Genomic DNA, 20,154 nt, shown 5'->3' with positions numbered 1-20,154 from the left:
AAGAACTGTTTGAGTAGACAATATTAGACAGCACCTTTACAGATAGCTACCAATCACAAATTTAATAACACAGTGGACATGCTTGATAAAATATTTTCAGTTATTGTATGCTATGAAGTAGAAGGAAATATAAGAAGTCATGCTTTCTCTTAAGTATGTTATATTTCTGAGTCATATAATACAACTGTGATTGCACTTATGCAAGTACAAGGTGAGAAATGTCAAGAAATTCTGGCAACCACCAGCAGCCAAGGAGAGGTATAGAAAGAGTCCTCCTCTAGAGACTGCAGAGAAAGCATGGCCCTGCTGACACCTTGATTTTGAACTTCAAGCGTTAAGAGCTGTTGTTTTAAGCCACCCAATTTATCATACTTTGTTATGGCAGTTCTGGTAAACTAACACAAGGCCCTATTGTGAAGTTCATGGAACATCAGATTTATAATTGATTCATTATACTGTCAACCAGCATCTCAAAAGGATTCTTAAGTCTCCTTTGAGTTGTTGGAAGATGATGTTCTGTAAGAATGGATTCTGATGGACCAATAAATTTAAGAAGTATTTCATATCTTAGGCTTTCCTGATGGCTCAGAGAGTAAAGAATCTGCCTGCAATGCAAGAGAAGCGGTTCAATCCCTGGGTCGGGGAGATTGCCTGGAGATGGAAATGGCAACCCACTGCAGTATTCTTGCCTGGAGAATTCCATAGACAGAGGAGCCTGATGGGCTACAGTCCATGGGGCCACAAAATGTTGGACATGACTGAGTGACTAACACTTTCCCTTTTCATATCTTAGTTCTAACTTAAAAATTCACACTAAGTTTTGGGGGTATCAAAGATTATAATAAGTAGAGACATGGACTTTATTCTGTTTACTCTGAATTTCTCAAGTGTATTTGATCAAAGATTCCTCTTTTCATCAAACAGCTTGTGACGTGTCCACAGACAAATGTGTTCTGAGAGTCTTGGGTCAGACATGCTAATGTAAGGAAGGACAGGTCCTTGAAGGAGTGTTCTGATCAAAGTTATATTTAGGAAAAAGATTCTGCAGATACAATGGAGAGGAGAGGAGCTGGAGGCAGGAAGGGTAGATCTGAGCAGAGATGAGGGTGGTGAAGAGAGAAAGATTAATGCTAAAGAGAAAACCAAGGGAGAAGGCCCAAGGAGTAGAGATGGTAGACGGCTTTCTCCTATTTACAAAATAACAACTACAGTGGATGCAAAATATATCCTTTTACATGTGGAATTCCTTTTGTCAAATTTTTGGATTAGTGTTCTGTATGGTATGGTAGGGACTTCCCTGGTGGCTCAGACAGTAAAGAGTCTGCCTGCAATGCAGGAGACGTGGGTCGATCCCTGGGTTGGGACAATCCCCTGGAGAAGGGCATGACAACCCACTGCAGTATTCTTGCCTGCAGAATTCCATGGATAGAGGAGCCTGGCCAGCTACAGTCCATGGGGTTGCAAAGAGTCAGACACAACTGAACGACTAATACATACACAGACACACAGACACACACATAATACTGTAGGAGTTGCCTTATTATTTTATTTCCTTTCTTTGGTTTGTTTATTTTACTTTAATATATATATATATATATATATATATATATATTTTACCTGAGTGTGGTATTGCTGATTACACATGCTCAAGAATTTAACCAATGACTTAGTCCCTGAAACAAGCAGATGAAAGGCATGAAAGAGAAGAGGTACTATCAAAGTATTCTTAAATTCCTTAAATCTCATTTCTGACCATGGCTAAGGAGTAGTCAACCTCTAAGCAATCCCCTCACACCACCCTCCACCTCCAATCCCTCAAGTGATCTGAGACTGCTTTACTTCTTACCGTCAGGAGAGGCCAGGGAGAAGTTTCCTTCTCATCCAGTTTCTGGAAGGCTTATTATGTACAATGGATCTTCAATGGCAGAATTAAGATTACATTTCTATTAAGAGGCCAGAGAGGAGAAAAATGCCACATATGGCTGGAAATTTCCCATTTTCCAATGAAAGGTGACATTCGTTTCTAAGTTAGGTTTAATGTCAGTAAATTAGCTTGAAAGGTTTATGTGCAAATCTGTTATAAACTCCTTCCTACTATATCTCTTAAAAATCTATCTAAAATTAGTACCAGAACATCCTAAGCTTCAATGGCAGGTAATAATGCTCCAGGACTTTTGCTACCACTACACGTTGGCCTACTGCTCGCTTTGGCTTGAGTGCTGTAGATTTGTTCTATTCCTATTTGAGGGCAAATCTGAATAAGAAATGGGAGTTGCATTTTGAATTGAGGTAACATTTAGGAATGATTTAAGAAACTTGATTAATGAGAACACAGACTTTAAAGATTCAGGCATTAGAAGGCTTGTTTTTTACCATTTTCATATTTGAAACAGGTTCTAAATAATGTTCTTTCAAACTGTTATAAAGCATTTATAAATGGCAATGCATAGAATTATTTACATGGCTCTTGATCATGATAAAACACTTCTTATAATAAATTATTATGGAAAAGGCAGTGCTATTAATCATTCATTAAATGTTAATAACATTTATCAATGTTTATTTCCTTTAAAGTGACAAGAAAAATAGGTATTTCATATTGAAAAATATCAACTGAAATAAAGATTTTATTTTTTCCAGATATGACTCTAGACTGAAACAGATTTCTGCCTTTTAAAAATTCTAGTTATTGATATTAATGTAGATGAAAAGAATATGTTTGCATTTTTATAAGACACCCAGTCTCTACAGTAAAGAAGAACTGTGTGAGAATATAAGGAAACAAATTAAAATTGGATTGTGCAGTATAATTTTAGAACATTATTTGTTTCCCTCAGTAAGGAAAGTGTCTCTAAATATTCATGTTCTTATTTAGTATATTTATGCCATCTTCTGGTGATGATCAGTTAAGTTGGAAATATTCAAATTAATAAGTCCTGATAGCATCAAAATAATTTGGTATTTCCAAACAGAATCAGTAACTGCCATTCTTTAGATTGTGTTGTTGTTGCTCAGTTGCTAAGTTGTGTCCAACTTTTTGCAATCCCATGAACTACAACAAGCCAGGCTTCCCTGTCCTTCACTATCTCCCCGAGTTTGCTCAAACTCACGTCCATTGAGTCAGTGATGCCATCCAACTATTTCATCCTCTGTTGCCCTCTTCTCCTCTTGCCCTCAATCTTTTCTAGTATCAGGGTCTTTTCCAATAAGTCCACTTTTTACATCAGGTGGCCAAAGGGAGTCCTGCAAAAATGAAAAGGAGTCACAATAGTGGTTCTCCTTAGTAAATGGATTTACAGTAATTTGACATTATTACAGTAATTTGACCATTCTGTTAGTCTGCTAGTCCTAATACACCAGAATGGCTGGTAAATAAAATGAGGACTTTGATTTTTGAGGGGATGGAGAATACTGTGTTATGAAACCATACCTGATATGGTAGGTGTAAATCTATTGTACATTTTCGAGTATGACAAACTTTCGAGTATGACAAAGTGTGGTTAAGTTTTCCTGCAGTCTTCTTTCAGAAAGTGGGCTTTTCTTGTGTTAATGCTTGGGAAGACTTAAATCTCTAGACAAGAAAGTAGAACCTAGAAGCAAAGTCAAATTTGGGCCAGAAAAGAACCTCATTTTGGACTTTGTTTTGTTGAATTTAGACCTCCAAAAATCTAGAATCATGTATAAGCTCTTTTTCACGAAAGACATGAGAGATTTTGCTTCATGAACAAACTATGACAAACTGAAGCCATTATATTAACCTTTAATAAAGAGAACAAAGCTGTAAGATATTCAGAGATGAGTATTGTGGCTCTTAGGGAGTTTCTCTGCTTGTCTCCCTTCCAATCTCCATTTCCACCCCTGGCTGATATGGTAGTCTCTATAGTAACTAGCGGGGCTTCCCAGGTGATTGCTAGTGGTAAAGAACCCGGCTGCCAGTGCAGGAGTTGGAAGAGATGGAGGAGACACAGCTTTGATCCCTGACTTGGGAAGATCCCCTGGAGGAGGGCATGGCAACCCACTCCAGTATTCTTGCCTGGAGAATTCCATGGACATAGGAGCCTGGGGGACTACTACAGTCTATAGAGTCTCAAAGAGTTGGACACGACTGAAGTGACTTAGCATGCCCACACGCATAGTAACTAGCAAGAAACACAGAGAAAATAAATTTCAGGAAGTATTTTGGAGCTTTGATATACAGTGATGATTGTCCTCTAAGAAATTCTTACTTTAGTATTATTGGAAGTTTCATTTTAACAAGAAGATCATAGTTTTCTTCCCTAACCTAATTGTTTTTTCTAAGAATTGCAGACATGGCTGGAAAAATAATTTGGAAGTATGGAGAGGTGAAATGAGATTTATAATACATTAATTCTGGATTAATATAACTGTAAATTTAGTTCTTTAAATAGAAATCTGTGAATTGGAAGAGCTATTACTTGAAATGGGTTTCCCTGATAGCTCAGTTGGTAAAGAATCTGCCTGCCTTCAGATGGTCACAGAACCAATTGATTGGTGAAATATGCATGGAATTTTGGTGTATCTGTAAGCATAAGGTCTGCATGCTTCCAATTAGATGTAATAAAGTCCTCGATTCTTGGTTTAACATTATTTAACTAATTTTGTCATAAGTTTTAAGATGCATATATTTGCTGATATGTCAGTAAAAACATACAAAATAATATGTTTTTATTATGACAAATTTAACTATTATTATTGAATGCTTACTTATTTCTAGGCAATACACTAGATACTTTAATACATTATTGCATTTCATTCTAAAAACAATCCTATTACCAATTATTATACCTACTGCAGGCATAGGTTACATAGGTTTGTCAGAATAAGGATCTATCGGTTCTATAGATATGACCATAGATTTTTTGATGGTAACCAAAATGATCAAAGAATGCATATCTGACAACTGTCATGCAATTAGCAAATATCCTGGCCTATTAGTAGATAGTTTTTTTTAAATCAGTAGGCATAATGGAATATTTTCATATTGTATTATGAAAAAATCTTCCAGAAAATATGAATGCTCTGTACTAGAAAAAAAGAACAATAACATACAATGAACATACTAAAACACCAAAGTAATCAATCCCATTTTAATGTATCAGAATAGTATTTCATAATGCCATGGCTTATACCAATCTTATACCATGTTATACCATGGTATAACATATATATAATGCCATGTTATACCACTGGCTTATAGTCACTGTTCTCATTTTACATTTGGAGATATACCTTCTGAATATTAATATTTAGATAAATAAATATATATTAGTAGCTACATGTAATATGTACAGATTTTAATTAGGGCCACATTAGTTGTATCATATGATATGCTTTTAAAACTTGCTATAGCTCTAATAAAAAATATGTTAACTAAAACTTAAAAAAGTTAGTATATGATTTACTTTTTATGTATACTGAGAAATTGCTTGAACGACAATTTCTAGTGGTCATCTATATTCCATCATGTTAATTAAGGGATCTGTTTTTGAATATATAATTTATTTTCTGATATTTATTAAGCCTGAATTTGTAAAGCTAATCTTCACAATAAATCTGAACTCTCATATCTATATGGTATTATATATATATAAGGTGCATATCTTTACTATGTAAAACGTGATAATTGAATCACAATATCTTTCATTAAGTAGGACAGCATAATTTTATTTGAAATAAAAATGTGATCAACAGTTTATATCATATGTGTTGTTGACTAATCCTTTTTTCTATCTCTCTTTTAATTAATGTAATCAGAGAATTTATATTTAATATAATTACTGAAATGTTAAGGCTTAAGACTGACATTTTCTTTCTTGTTTTCTGTTTGTTTCTTTCTGTTTTCATTAGTTTCTTTTGCCTGCCTTCCTCTTGTATGCTTGAACATTTTTTAGAACTCTATTTTCACTAGTCTATAGTGTTTTGAGTCTTTCTGTTTTTACAGCTTTCTGTTGATGTTACTCTATGTATAACATTATATAGAAATAACATCAGCCTATTGGTGCTGATGTTTTACCAGCTAGAGTCAGGTATAGAAATGTTGCCTCTCTCTGAACATTTTTTTACTCACATCTTGTATAGTGTATGCATTTCCATTATATGCCGAGTACCATAAAAGACAGTCATAATTTTTGCTATGACCCCCACACATAATTTAGAAATTCAAGAAAAGAGGTAAAATCTATTATATTTATCCATGCCTTTTCTCTTTTCATTGTTACTTCTTCCTTCCCAATGTTCCAGATTCTTTTTTTAAAATTTCCTTTATTTTTAGAGAACTTTCTTTAGCCATTCCTTTAGGAAAGGTGTGCTAGCAAAAATTTGTCTTGATTTTCTTTCATCAGAGAATGTCTTTATTTCCCTTTCCTTCCTGAAGGATGTTGTCATGGGATAATGAATTTTGAATTGGCAATTCTTTTCTTCCTATGCCTGAAAGATGTTGTGCCACTTCTTTCTGGCCTCTACCATTTATGAGGAAAAGTATCCTGTGAGTTAAATTGTTTTTCCCCCATAAATAACATGTCATTTCTCTCTGACAGTTTTATAGAATATTTCATTGAATTTGGGTTTCAGAAGTTTGACACTGATATTTCTTGACTAATCTTTATGGTAGAATGATCATGGCTTTCAGGTTAAAGATGTTCTTAGGACTTCAGTCTGTTAAGTTAAAGAAGAGCAAAGTTGAAAGGAAATTACCACCTATCACAAACCAACTCAAACAACATGTAATTCCTTCTTAGTCCTTTGAGCCATAGCTAAACATACTTATACTGATTCAGAATACTTTCTGAATGATGACAAACATTTAGGTACGGGTAAGTTTGTTTTGGAGAAGGCAATGGCACCCCACTCCAGTACTCTTGCCTGGAAAATCCCATGGACGGAGGAGCCTGGTATGCTGCAGTCCATGGGGTCGCAAAGAGTCAGATACGACTGAGCGACTTCACTTTCACTTTTCACTTTCCTGCATTGGAGAAGGACATGGCAACCCACTCCAGTGTTCTTGCCTGGAGAATCCCAGGGACAGGGAGCCTGGTGGGCTGCCATCTATGGGGTCACACAGAGTCGGACATGACTGAAGTGACTTAGCCGTAGCAGCAGCAAGTTTGTTTAGTTTCTTATTTTCATATAAAGTTAGTCCTTCAATATCTTGAGAACTATTTTTTTTGACATATTAGATATGTGAGAGACATAAAAACCAGAAGTCAGTATCAACCATCTGTTATATGGTAATAATTTTAATGTATTCAGTGATGCCTGATTTAATCATTTTTAAATTTGGTTTCTTGATTTAGGAAGAAGCTTCATTACTGACAAAGATATGTTGTCATGAGAAAAGAATAGAAAAGGTGATATTCTTCTTGAGAATGCCTTCTCATATACCTGATGTGTGACAAGGTTTACTGCACACCACTAAAGTCACTAAACAGTTTTTAAAAGGACTGTTAAAGCCAGATAAAGAAGTCAAAATTGACAGCTCATAGCCAATGGTATGTTGACTCCAGATCCTACTTTTCTGGTTCTGTGAAATGCATTTAAAAGTGAGTTAACAGTCAAGCCCAGATATGGGGCACATTGTGTGCTAGCAGCCAAAGCCAATTAATACAATAAATTACTTAACTTTCAGATGATTCCATGGTCAGTAATTAAAACTGAGATTAAATGATAATTTTCCAGGCATTTTATTAGTAGTAAAAATGGCAAGCAAAAACAGGATAAATGGTTTTAAGAGGAGAGAAATCAAATTGAGTACTTGAGATGAGGCTAAATCATGAAAGGTCTTAAAAACTGGATGGAGAAATCTAGAAATGATGCAGCAAACAAAAGGAAGTTTTTTAATTTCACAGAATGAAAGTATTATGTCAGGAAGATTAATCAATTATAATAATTCTATATTTTAGTTCAGATCAGATCAGATCAGTCGCTCAGTTGTGTCCGACTTTTTGCGACCCCATGAATCACAGCACGCCAGGCCTCCCTGTCCATCACCAACTCCTGGAGTTCACTGAGACTCACGTCCATCAAGTCAGTGATGCCATCCAGCCATCTCATCCTCTGTCGTCCCCTTCTCCTCCTGCCCCCAATCCCTCCCAGCATCAGAGTCTTTTTCAATGAGTCAACTCTTCACATGAGGTGGCCAAAGTACTGGAGTTTTAGCCTCAGCACCATTCCTTCCAAAGAAATCCCAGGGCTGATCTCCTTCAGAATGGACTGGTTGGATCTCCTTGCAGTCCAAGGGACTCTCAAGAGTCTTCTCCAACACCACTGTTCAAAAGCATCAATTCTTCGGCGCTCAGCCTTCTTCACAGTCCAACTCTCACATCCATACATGACCACAGGAAAAACCATAGCCTTGACTAGATGAACCTTTGTTGGCAAAGTAATGTCTCTGCTTTTGAATATGCTATCTAGGTTGGTCATAACTTTCCTTCCAAGGAGTAAGCGTCTTTTAATTTCATGGCTGCAGTCACCATCTGTAGTGATTTTGGAGCCCAGAAAAATAAAGTCTGACACTGTTCCCACTGTTTCCCCATCTATTTCCCATGAAGTGGTGGGACCGGATGCCACGATCTTCATTTTCTGAATGTTGAGCTTTAAGCCAACTTTTTCACTCTCCTCTTTCACTTTCATCAAGAGGCTTTTGAGTTCCTCTTCACTTTCTGCCATAAGGGTGGTGTCATCTGCATATCTGAGGTTATTGATATTTCTCCCGGCAATCTTGATTCCAGTTTGTGTTTCTTCCAGTGCAGCGTTTCTCATGATGTACTCTGCATATAAGTTAAATAAGCAGGATGACAATATACAGCCTTGATATACTCCTTTTCCTATTTGGAACCAGTCTGTTGTTCCATGTCCAGTTCTAACTGTTGCTTCCTGACCTGCATACAGGTTTCTCAAGAGGCAGGTCAGGTGGTCTGGTATTCCCATCTCTTTCAGAATTTTCCACAGTTAATTGTGATCCACACAGTCAAAGGCTTTGGCATAGTCAATAAAGCAGAAATAGATGTTTTTCTGGAACTCTCTTGCTTTTTCCATGATCCAGTGGGTGTTGGCAATTTGATCTCTGGTTCCTCTGCCTTTTCTAAAACCAGCTTGAACATCAGGAAGTTCACGGTTCACATATTGCTGAAGCCTGGCTTGGAGAATTTTGAGCATTACTAGCGTGTGAGATGAGTACAATTGTGCAGTAGTTTGAGCATTCTTTGGCATTGCCTTTCTTTGGGATTGGAATGAAGACTGACCTTTTCCAGTCCTGTGGCCACTGCTGAGTTTTCCAAATTTGCTGGCATATTGAGTGCAGCACTTTCACAGCATCATCTTTCAGGATTTGGAATCATTCAACTGGAATTCCATCACCTCCACTAGCTTTGTTCGTAGTGATTCTTTCTAAGGCCCACTTGACTTCACATTCCAGGATGTCTGGCTCTAGGTCAGTGATCACACCACTGTGATTATCTGGGTCTTGAAGATCTTTTTTGTACAGTTCTTCTGTGTATATTTTAGTTACTAGAAACTAAATAAAATATTGAAATTACATAATGGATTAACAGTTTATATTGTCAGTAGATTCACTTAGTAATCTATAGAAGCATCTTGTTCAATAACCAGTGGTTAAAAGAATGATGAGTTAAATCTGTCCTCAATCAAATAACAGGTTTAAACACAAGTTAATGAGAAAATCATAAAGTAATAAATCATTCAAAAGCTGTAGATCACCAAAATTGGATAAGTTGTTGTCCTAAAAATTAGGATTTTTGTCTAGATTTTACCACCATCTGGGACAGCTTTTCTTAATTCGTTGAGCATTATGGAGCTTATACGGCCAGGCCACTCAAGATGGCTGTTGTCTTGCTCTCTGCACATCTCCTGCCCAACCAGTACCTGCTTCATCTATACTCTACCCACAGGACTGACCTCCCTACTTGCTCCAGACCCCAGTTAGTGATTGTTCTTATCAAAGGGACAGTGAGGAGCATGCCCCTCTACAGGTTTCCCTGGTAACTGATGAGACAATGTGATGTCAATTCTCCCTACAACTGGCCACCTCCCAACCCCCAACCCCAGGAGGAAAGACAGCAGCCGTGTTGTGCCTGCCATCTGCCATATATGGTGGGGTGTTGCTCTAGGACCTTGCTTCAGACGTAAGCTCCCCCATGCATTAAACTACTGATGTCTCTGTCAGGGACTCCAGACTCTTTCTTTGGTCTTGAAGCTGGGCAAATATAGGCCTTGTAAGTCTGCAGGGTGCAGTCCAACAGAGCTACTATGAAAAATGAAGGAACTGGACATTTTCATCTCTAAAGTTTCACCTTGCAATATATTACTGTATAATATCAATTCTAAGATACGTATTTTTTTTATATTTAACCTCTCTGAAATCAGGATGTGTCTGGATTCTTACAACTGCTAGTTATGTCTATTTATCATTGCCTGTACATATCCACTCTTGGTTGTAGCTTTTAACATCATTTCAGTTGAGTTATGTTACTAAACATGTTAAGTTTCGTTACATTACAAAATTATCAGTATCATTTGGTTTGAAATATAGAATTATTTGGCCTTAAAAATACAGCAGTAGTGCACAAATTTGATACTATTAACGCAAATATTTATCATCAAAGTGAAAGTGAAAACGTTAGTCACTCAGTTATGTCTGACTCTTTGTGACCCCATGGACTGTAGCCCACCAGGCTTCTCTGTCCATGGAATTCTCCAGGCAAAAATACTGGAATGAGTTGCCATTATCTTCTCTAGGGAATCTTCCAGACCTAGGGATCGAACCCTGGTGTCTTGCATTTCAGGCAGATTCTGTACCACCTGAACCATCAGGGAAGCCTTATCGTTAAGGAGTGATTACAGTTTCATGATTTCATGCAAAGAAATACAAAAAAGGTTTCATAATATCATAGAGAGATTCCCATTATAGAGATTTTACTGTTTTAGGTTTTGTTACTTTGTTTTGAAATTGCCTGATACTTCAAGCAGGAGAAAATTCCAAATCACTTGGAAATAGAAGAAAATTTCAAAGCAAAAAGAAGCTGGTGTGACCAGATGATGTGTCATGTAGGACTTTCATTAATGCAATGTCATAATTTAATTTGTGACATATTTATTCCATAATTGTTTCAGTGAATCTCACAAATACTGATGCTCTCTCAGGATTGAAGAAACATGGTATGTGCTTCTAAGAAGTCAAAATTCATTTCTGAAATTTCAAGCATTATCTCACATATTTTACTCACATATATGGTTCCAGATCTCTAATGTAGCTGGCTCCTATGTTACATAAAGTCCTGAAAAATTGGTTTAAATGCACAAAAGGTTGAAAGACCATTCATACTTTTTAAAATGGAAAGAGTATTGGTTTTATTTTCTACTTTACAATGTCTGCACAAAACTTGCTACAGAGTCAACATTACAATGAATTTCACAGTTGTTAAGATCACAATGAACTTGTAAGCAAACTCTAAAGAAAAAGACTGAAGCACTATGGATCATTATTTGAGGTACATTGACAGCTGAGGATCATTAGAAATATTTTCTGCTATTAATTCATTTGTGATTGTCATATACAGAAAGTTATGATCAGAAGCTAAATGTAATCTGTGCATCAACAATCTTGATAATTTTTATACCTTTCAATGTTTGCAGATTTCTAATGAGAAATCCCAGCTAGCTCTCAGATAATGAAGTGTCATCAAATACTGCAATGCCAGAGTAAGGTAGACATAGTCCTTACCTACATATTAAAAATAACATTTAGGTGTTAAAGTGTGAAAAGCTGCTTTCCAATGTATATATATAATTTAAATAGCCAACTCTGCAACATTTTCTCAAGAGTTGCTTTTCTGTGTTTTGTGCATCAGTTATTTTTCTTCATGTGTGCAGCAGTATTTTGCAATTATTGGCCATCTTTTACTCCTGATTTCCCTTGTAGAAGATTGATTAGCACAATCAGTCACTAGAAAGCAATTTTCATCACCAAAGGCAGCTTCTTTTCTCTCTTGATTAGCAGCCCTGCTTCAAGTTATTCAGCAGAAATAGATAATCTATAAGAACATTGCCAGACAAACATTCTGATAAGAAAAAGAGGGCCGAACCTGAATATTGCTGACAGTATTCCAGGTGGGTAAATGATCAATGAAGCTGCTCTGCCTTGTGTTTCTATGATATTCCTGTTTTATCTGGAGAACTGAACCTTGAGTACTGGTTTTTGTTTTTCTCATTTTTGTATGAATCTTTGGGTTTTTGAGGAGAACACAAATTTGCTTGCAATGTGTGTGAGGAGAGGGAGAATGCCTATTATAGACACAAACCAATGAATCTATATTTCTATGTGTGTTCTGTCACCCCCACTAGAAGTACTACCTGAAGAAATAAGTCAAATAAAATTCAATTGAACCAGATAATCTCTGTTTGTTCCTTTAAATTATGTCCTATTATGTAATAAATGTTAGCTCTCCTGTTTCAATTTAAAATAAATTTAGGGAGGAAATATTTATGTTGGCAGAAGAAAGATGAAAGAAGCAGCTCAATAATTCTTCTCTCCTAAAGCTTGCAGTACTTTGCTTGGAAAGAATGCCTGGGGAAACAGCCTGATGGAGGGGAAACGTTCGTAAATTTTGGGTTCACACATAGGTCAAAATCTTCAGTAGGTCCATTTAATAGCTGTGTGCCTTTTAACATTTCCAAACCTCAGTTCTCTCATCTGTAAAATGACCACAATATGTTACTTTGTCAAGATTAGAGATGTTGTATCAAAAAGCTGAACTCACAGTGGGTTCTCAGTAAATGATAGCTATTTTCTTACTTACATCTGTATCCATCTATCTATCTGCTGCTGTGTCGCTTCAGTCGTGTCTGACTCTGTGCGACCCCATAGACGGCAGCCCACCAGGCTCCTCCGTCCATGGATTTTCCAGGCAAGCGTACTGGAGTGGGGTGCCATTGCCTTCTCTGATCTATCTATCTACCTTAAGTTTATTTCTCTTCCTATCTATTTATTTATGTAGCTATGTAGACTTGAGTTGCTAAAGAAATGGCTACTCATGGCTATACCCTTTAACAATCAACACAAGTTAAAACCCTCTTTCTCCATTTCTTTCTATTACAGTATCACATGCTTGGCAGCAGAATCAATCTCTTTCCCCTCCCTCTACCAAACTCCCAAACCTAGTCTCCTCCAGCCCCTATCATCTTTTTCCTCAAATACAATCCAATACATTCTTTGTCTTCACCGCTTCCTCTGCCATTAACAATGTAGAGCAAATCTATCCAACCCCTATCATCAGTTACTATGCTATTTCTCCAAATTTGCCCAACTAAAGGCCCCAAAACAAGCAGGCAAGTAGTTGGATAGGGGAGCAGCTATGAATACTGTTTAGTTAACTGTGCTTCCCTACCTCCCCTACTCCCATTATTCTCCCCTCCAGCTATCATATTCAGAGAGGACAATTTCTTTGTTTCCTGTTATTCAGTACACTGTTGTTGTTCAGTTCTAATTCATGTCCAAATTTGCAACCCCCCTGGAGTGTGCCAGGCTCCTCTGTCCTCCACTATCTCCCAGAGTTTGTTCAAATTCATGTACTTTGTGTCGATGATGATATCTAACCATTTTATCCTCTGCTGTCCCCTTCTCCTTTTGCCATCAATGTTTCCCTGCATATGGGTCTTTTCCAATGAGTCAGCTCTTCGCATCACGTGGCCAAAGTATTGGAGCTTCAGCTTCAGCATTAGTACTTCCAGTGAATACCCAGGGTTGATTTCCTTTAGGATTGACTAGTTTGATCACCTTGTTGTCCAAGGGACTCTCAAGAGTCTTCTCCAGCACCACAGTTCGAAAGCATCAATTCTTTGGCACTCAGCCTTCTTTATGGTCCAACTCTCACATCCATATGTGACTACCAGAAAAACCATAGCTTTGACTAGACGGACCTTTGTCGGCAAAGTGATGTCTCTGCTTTCGAATATGCTCTCTAGGTTGGTCATAGCTTTCTTTCAAAGAGCCAGCGTCTTTTAATTTAATGACTCTGGTCACCATCTGCAGTGAATTTGGAGCCCAAGATAATCAATTACCCATTCAGAATTTTTTTATTTCCTAGAAAGCAAAGTTGAAGATTTTTTTTCCTGAAAGATTAGGAATGAATGTTATGAAAACCTCTAGGGAGTCTGACCAATTGTGCTTTATCTTCATCTCTTTTATTCTAGCTAACATTTTCAACCTCCAGAAAAGAAAGGTACAACAGACCACTCAATTTCCTGAAATACAAAATAAGGCCTACTTCATGTGTCATCACATGTGAATAAGCCAGTGGCTGCTACATAACTTCCTCTGAATTACCATGATAATTCAAATTGTAAAAGTTCCACAATAGTTCTGCAAGGAAGGAAATATGCTGGGGAATTTACACCAGATTTAAACTTATACAGTCCCAGCTGTTAGGAAAATGCAGATCTGTACCAAAAGCCAAACAAAAGCTGTAGAAAATTTTCTGAATATTATTATGACATGAGGTTAATGTGGTATATTTTTGCTGAAATGTGTAAAACTAAGTTTAGCATATAAGATCCTCTATCATTGACTCCTTATTATAATATCTGTGCAACCAATTCAATTATTCTTAAAATGTGTAAATCTGATTAAAAAGTATCTATTGAATCTATAATATAGTTAATCATATGCACCAAGTGGTTGATACTGATAGTGTTTTACATGCCAGTAGTGAAAGTGAACATCACTCAGTTGTGTCCTTGACTCTGTGGCTCCATGGAGTATACAGCCCTTGGCCAGTAGTGCTGCACATATTGTCTGTCCACCATCCCCTTGACCCTTGCACAAAAGATTTATATGATTCATAGAGTGACTAGGACACTTGTTAGTGATAAGTGTTCTGGGTGATTTAGTTTCTAATTTAGGAGCCCCATTCTTCACCATGGCAGTAGCACAATCAGCTGTGTGGCAATGTGTGAAGGCAAAGGCGGTGTAGATTAGACCTGCAGTTTTGGGCTTTGCCCCCATGAACTTGCATCTGAGTGACCTTATATGGCTTTGATACATGGGAATATTAGAATCAGATGTTCCATTTGACAATCAAATGAGAAAAGGCATTATAGGTAGTTGATACTTATACTTACATTGAAGAGTAAAAGTTAAAATTTTACATAACCTCCTGCTCCTTCTGCCTCTGTAACTCAGACTCCTTGCAAAGTCTGGATCACGTAGGTCATGTAGTCTCAGAAAGTGGGGACTCAATACTAGGAATTGGAGCTTATCTCACTCACCCTTGTCGCACTCTTTGCAATCGCCCAGCCCTTACAAACCCGCTTAATCATGCCTGTTTGTGTATAAAAACTCTGTAACCCCTTTGTTCAGGGCTCAGAACTTGGAGTGTTAACTCCTCTGGGCCTGCCAGCATAATAAACTTGCATTCTCCAACTCTCCAAGTGTGGTGCTTGATTTCTCGAGTACTGGTTTATGCAACATTTCTGGAGGCCCCAGCAAGATTCCAACCATGCTGGCCCCTTGAGCCACTGTACTGGTGGCTCAGCCTGGCTGGAGTGAAGGGACCCCGAGATGAACAAGAGGGTGCACCACCTGATGGTATTCTGGGTTCTCTTTTGGACCAGTGTTCTGACTCTCCAGAAGGCTGAGCCCCGACTGGACTCATTGGAGGGATGGACCAAGTCACCAGGAATGGCCACAGGATCAGGTAAGGCCCTGGGGCCAGTCCCCAGTCAGGTCCTACCCCAACGGGTAGAAGAGGAGACTGATCACCTCCTTGGAGCTCCCAGGAAGGGAGCATCAGATAGGGAGAACTGGGAACTCAGAAGAAGGAAGGTATCTTGACTGCTGACCTCCTTGGAGCTCCCAGGAAGGGAGTAACAGTTAAGGAAGCCTGAGGACTCAGGAGAAGGGAGGCATTGTGATAGCCTCTGAAGGATTGTGAGTGCGTGATTACTGATTGAACAGACCAAGGGAAATTTTTCATTTTGGAATCTGCAAATCCAATTCTTTTTGCATATGCAATTAAAAACAGCTAGCTTGTTGAAAGGCCTGCCTAGGGAAAAGCTTGTGGTTAACCCTTGCCATGTCCTTGAAATACACAGCCAACTTTGCCTGAGACCTCAGACTTGGGCTAATTAGAACTTCAAGCAAAGGGGAAAAAAATGGAGGTCAAAGAGATATTTTAAATCTCAAACAGAAAACTATAAGATCTCTGTCAGTCTGTCTGTCTGGATTTATGTATGTCTCAGTGTAAGTCTTTTGTTTTTTTCTGATAATATTGTTGAAGTTGTAAATGAGTTCTAATATAATTGGCCTAAAGAAAAGTAAGCACTTACAAATCAAAAAATTCTAAATACAAAAAAATTAACCTAAATAAATTCCAGATTCATGTGAACTGGGACATATTCAATATTAAATATCTAGTATTAATATTTGTTTGCTAATCTAGCAAAGAAAGTAGGATGTATGTTTTTAATAAAGAAGGCATAAAAAATAAAAATTACATTTTATGAAAGGAAAAGAAAGTAGGTCTGACTTACAGGTGGCTGTTACAAAAAGTGAATAGGTTTGTGAAAAGTGGACCCTGAAAAAAAAGTTTTGTGCATGGTTAGGTCTAACTAAGTTTAAAATGAATTTAATTAAGTTTATTTTATTTTTTTATTTTTTTTACTAGATATCTCTTTCCTTTTTTTTATTTTATTTTTAAACTTTACATAATTGTATTAGTTTTGCCAAATATCAAAATGAATCTGCCACAGGTATACATGTGTTCCCCATCCTGAACCCTCCTCCCTCCTCCCTCCCCATACCATCCCTCTGGGTCGTCCCAGTGCACTAGCCCCAAGCATCCAGTATCGTGCATCGAACCTGGACTGGCAACTCGTTTCTTACATGATATTTTACATGTTTCAATGTCATTCTCCCAAATCTTCCCACCCTCTCCCTCTCCCACAGAGTCCATAAGACTGTTCTATACATCAGTGTCTCTTTTGCTGTCTCGATACACGGGTTATTGTTACCATCTTTCTAAATTCCATATATATGCATTAGTAAACATAAATACAGTTTATTTTATTTTTTTATTTTTTTAATTTTATTTTATTTTTAAACTTTACATAATTGTATTAGTTTTGCAGTTAAATGAGTTTAAAGTAAGCTGGTGCAAAAACTAAAATTCAGCCTTTCTCTCGGTTAAGAGGACATACTTTCTTCAGATGTTGAACTGCTTTTAATTATAGATTTAAGTTTCTTTACCTCTTAATTGATCTCTTCTATATTTACCTTTGAAATCTTTTGTTAACTTTGGTTAAGTGAATAACTATTATTTTACAGTGACTTATATGATCCTATAAAGAAAGCTGAATGCTGAAGAATTGATGCTTTTGAACTGTGGTGTTGGAGAAGACTCTTGAGAGTCCCTTGGACTGCAAGGAGATCCAACCAGTCCATCCTAAAGGAGATCAGTCCTGGGTATTCACTGGAAGGACTGATGTTGAAGCTGAAACTCAATACTTTGGCCACCTGATGTGAAGAGCTGACTCATTGGAAAAGACCCTGATGCTGGGAAAGACTGAGGGCAGGAGGAGAAGGGGATGACAGAGGATGAGATGGTTGGATGGCATCATTGACTCGATGGACAGGGGTTTGGGTGGACTCCGGGAGTTGGTGATGGACAGGGAGGCCTGGCGTGCTGCAGTTCATGGGGTCGCAAAGAGTCGGACACGACTGAGCGACTGAACTGAACTGAACCTGACTGAGTGTTATAAACCCTTTTGATATTTATTGACAAAGCTTCCTAAATAACTTGACTTCTAGCTAACTTTGGGATGCTTCAAAGGGCCCCTGAGACATCCCCAAAAGCTAAGCTACTTGAGTTCATTGGACATGTTAAATTACATGGGAAGTACTGTTAAAGGGGTAAAAAATCTTTTCAGGTTAGTTACACTGTATGGTTGATATTACTAATATAGATATCTTAAAACTGTGAAATTCATGATATGGTTTGATATCAGATCTGATATGTCCTGATAAACTATGGTCAATTACAGTTCTAGTTATCATATTAAAGTGTTACATATAACAATGACCAGGTTTCTTTGTCAATTGCAATAGAATTAGATTTTAAACATGACTTCCATGGTTTTATTCTCATGCCTTCAGAAGAATACTGCTAGTTCTTCAAGATTTATGGAAAAGACTTTCTAAGATTAAGCAGATAAACAGATTTTGTTATTAACAGTAAGCTGGACTGAGATTTGGTCTTCTGTTTAGAGAACAAAGTTTTCTTAGAATGCAGCTTTGATAACAGATAATTTTCTTTGCCTTTAAGTGATTTATATTTATTTTTAAAATCTTTTTGTTACTTTGGTAAAGTAAATATTATTTAAGATTATGGTACATGTAGACAAAGCTCATTCTGCTTCTATAAAAAATAACACCTCACAGTTAGACTTGTGCTATCCTGATGTCCTTAAAACCTGGCAAAACCTGCTTCTGAATCAGGAAATTGAAAATTGATAAACAACAGCTAAAAAGCAAAGAGCCAGAGTTATGGGAAATTCAAGATGGCCACTTGGCTTTTCCTGGCTCCCTGACAGACCTCATTTTTATTTGATGGGTTAAAGTCTTCCCTGGCTACAGTGTTAATGCCCTCACAATGAGTTCTCCAAAAGAAAAAAATATATATTTCACCGAATATTGAGTTTTAGTTTTGTTAATTAAGGTCTGTGTTTACTAAGACTCACTTCTGAGATAGTTCATTGTTATGTTATATTGCTAAAAGTTTTAATTAAGTTATTACAAAAGGCACTCTACGATTGTTTCTAAAGCTTATCTCAGTAACCAATCTTTGGATAAAGGCCAGATGCTCCATGATGTACAACCAGGAGATTAACAATTGGCTATAATCATTTAACTGAGACAGATGACCTGGGGTATACCAGGCTATATCCAATTAAAGTTCTTGACTTAAATTCTTGCTTGTGACCTTACTAATAACTGCTAGCTATATTATTTTCTAAGTAGCTTGTTTCAGAAGATTATTTCTTATGTTACCAAATACGTGACTGAGCCTGTGATAAAGTGCTGATATGCAGTTTCATATGAGATCGATAATTATAATGATGTAACTCTAGATATGGGAAGAAACAACAAGAGGAAATATTTTCCTGGACCAAGAGGCTAGTAAAACAGATAAGGTCCAGAGACTTTTGCTACTTACAAGATCTGGTCTAGTGATAACACATTGAGTGGCCTGTCAATGGAATCTTTGTTAGACTTGGGAACGAGCCTTCCCAGGACCGTGGGACACAATGACCATGATGCCCCCAAAACATGGTCAAATATGTGGCTATGAAGGGTCACTGCTCACTAGAAGTTGGCCCTTGCCAGCTGCCTCTACAAAGATTAAATCATGACCACTACAAGATGCTGACCTTCAACACCCCCTTGAAAGGAATTCAGGGTGGAGACAAAAAATAAGGCAGTCTGTGCTCTGGGAAATACCCAGAAAAACAGGCCTTCAGATAGTCAGATGTTTTCAGGTAAAGGTTTTTACGAGTCCAAATTCTTGCATCTTCTCATACCTAGAGAAACTCTAATGTCACCAACCAATGTCTGGACCTGGTTCTCCCGGCTAGTGCCTCAGCAGCTTTCCTACTTCTATTAATCTTCGGGCCATACATTTTTAACTTTCTTGTTAAGTTGGTTTCTCCAGGTAGTAGTACAACAAGAATATCCCCCGGCCAACACCCAGACAGTGCTGGAACAAGCTGCTTATCGTTCTGTGGACTCTCACCTCCCTCTGTAAATGCACGCCGAGGTCCTCAGGCTATTCTCCCTTTGAGATCTTATATGGGAGACCACCCCCAGTGATAAAAATCTCAAAGGAGACCACCAAAAACTAGCTGACCTGGAGATGTCCCAACACCTCCAAGCCCTGGGAAAAGTCTTCTGCCACATCGCCCGAGAAACCTGAGAAAGGACACCCATTCCATTGGGCAGTTGGGTTCATCCCTATCAGCCAGGAGATGAGATATGGGTTAAAGACTGGAAAAAGGAACCACCACTTCAGCCAGTTTGGACAAGCCCTCACAGGGTCGTCCTGGCAACCCCTACTGCTGATAAAGTTA

The 20,154-nt window shown here is 37.6% G+C and overlaps 1 long non-coding RNA gene across 1 annotated transcript; it reads left to right on the top strand.

The window, feature by feature from the left end:
* Window positions 1-1,757: 1,757 nt before the first annotated feature.
* Window positions 1,758-18,709, top strand: LOC138986405 (uncharacterized). Its single transcript, XR_011463256.1, has 3 exons — window positions 1,758-12,144; window positions 15,646-15,728; window positions 17,357-18,709. It is a non-coding gene; the product is annotated as an uncharacterized lncRNA (long non-coding RNA).
* The last annotated feature ends 1,445 nt before the right edge of the window (window positions 18,710-20,154 follow it).

The sequence above is a fragment of the Bos mutus genome, chromosome X (genome assembly GCF_027580195.1).
Source record: "Bos mutus isolate GX-2022 chromosome X, NWIPB_WYAK_1.1, whole genome shotgun sequence".
Taxonomy (NCBI): Eukaryota; Metazoa; Chordata; class Mammalia; order Artiodactyla; family Bovidae; genus Bos; species Bos mutus.
Note: the sequence above shows the minus strand (reverse complement) of the source record. Positions and strands in the feature narration are given on the sequence as shown.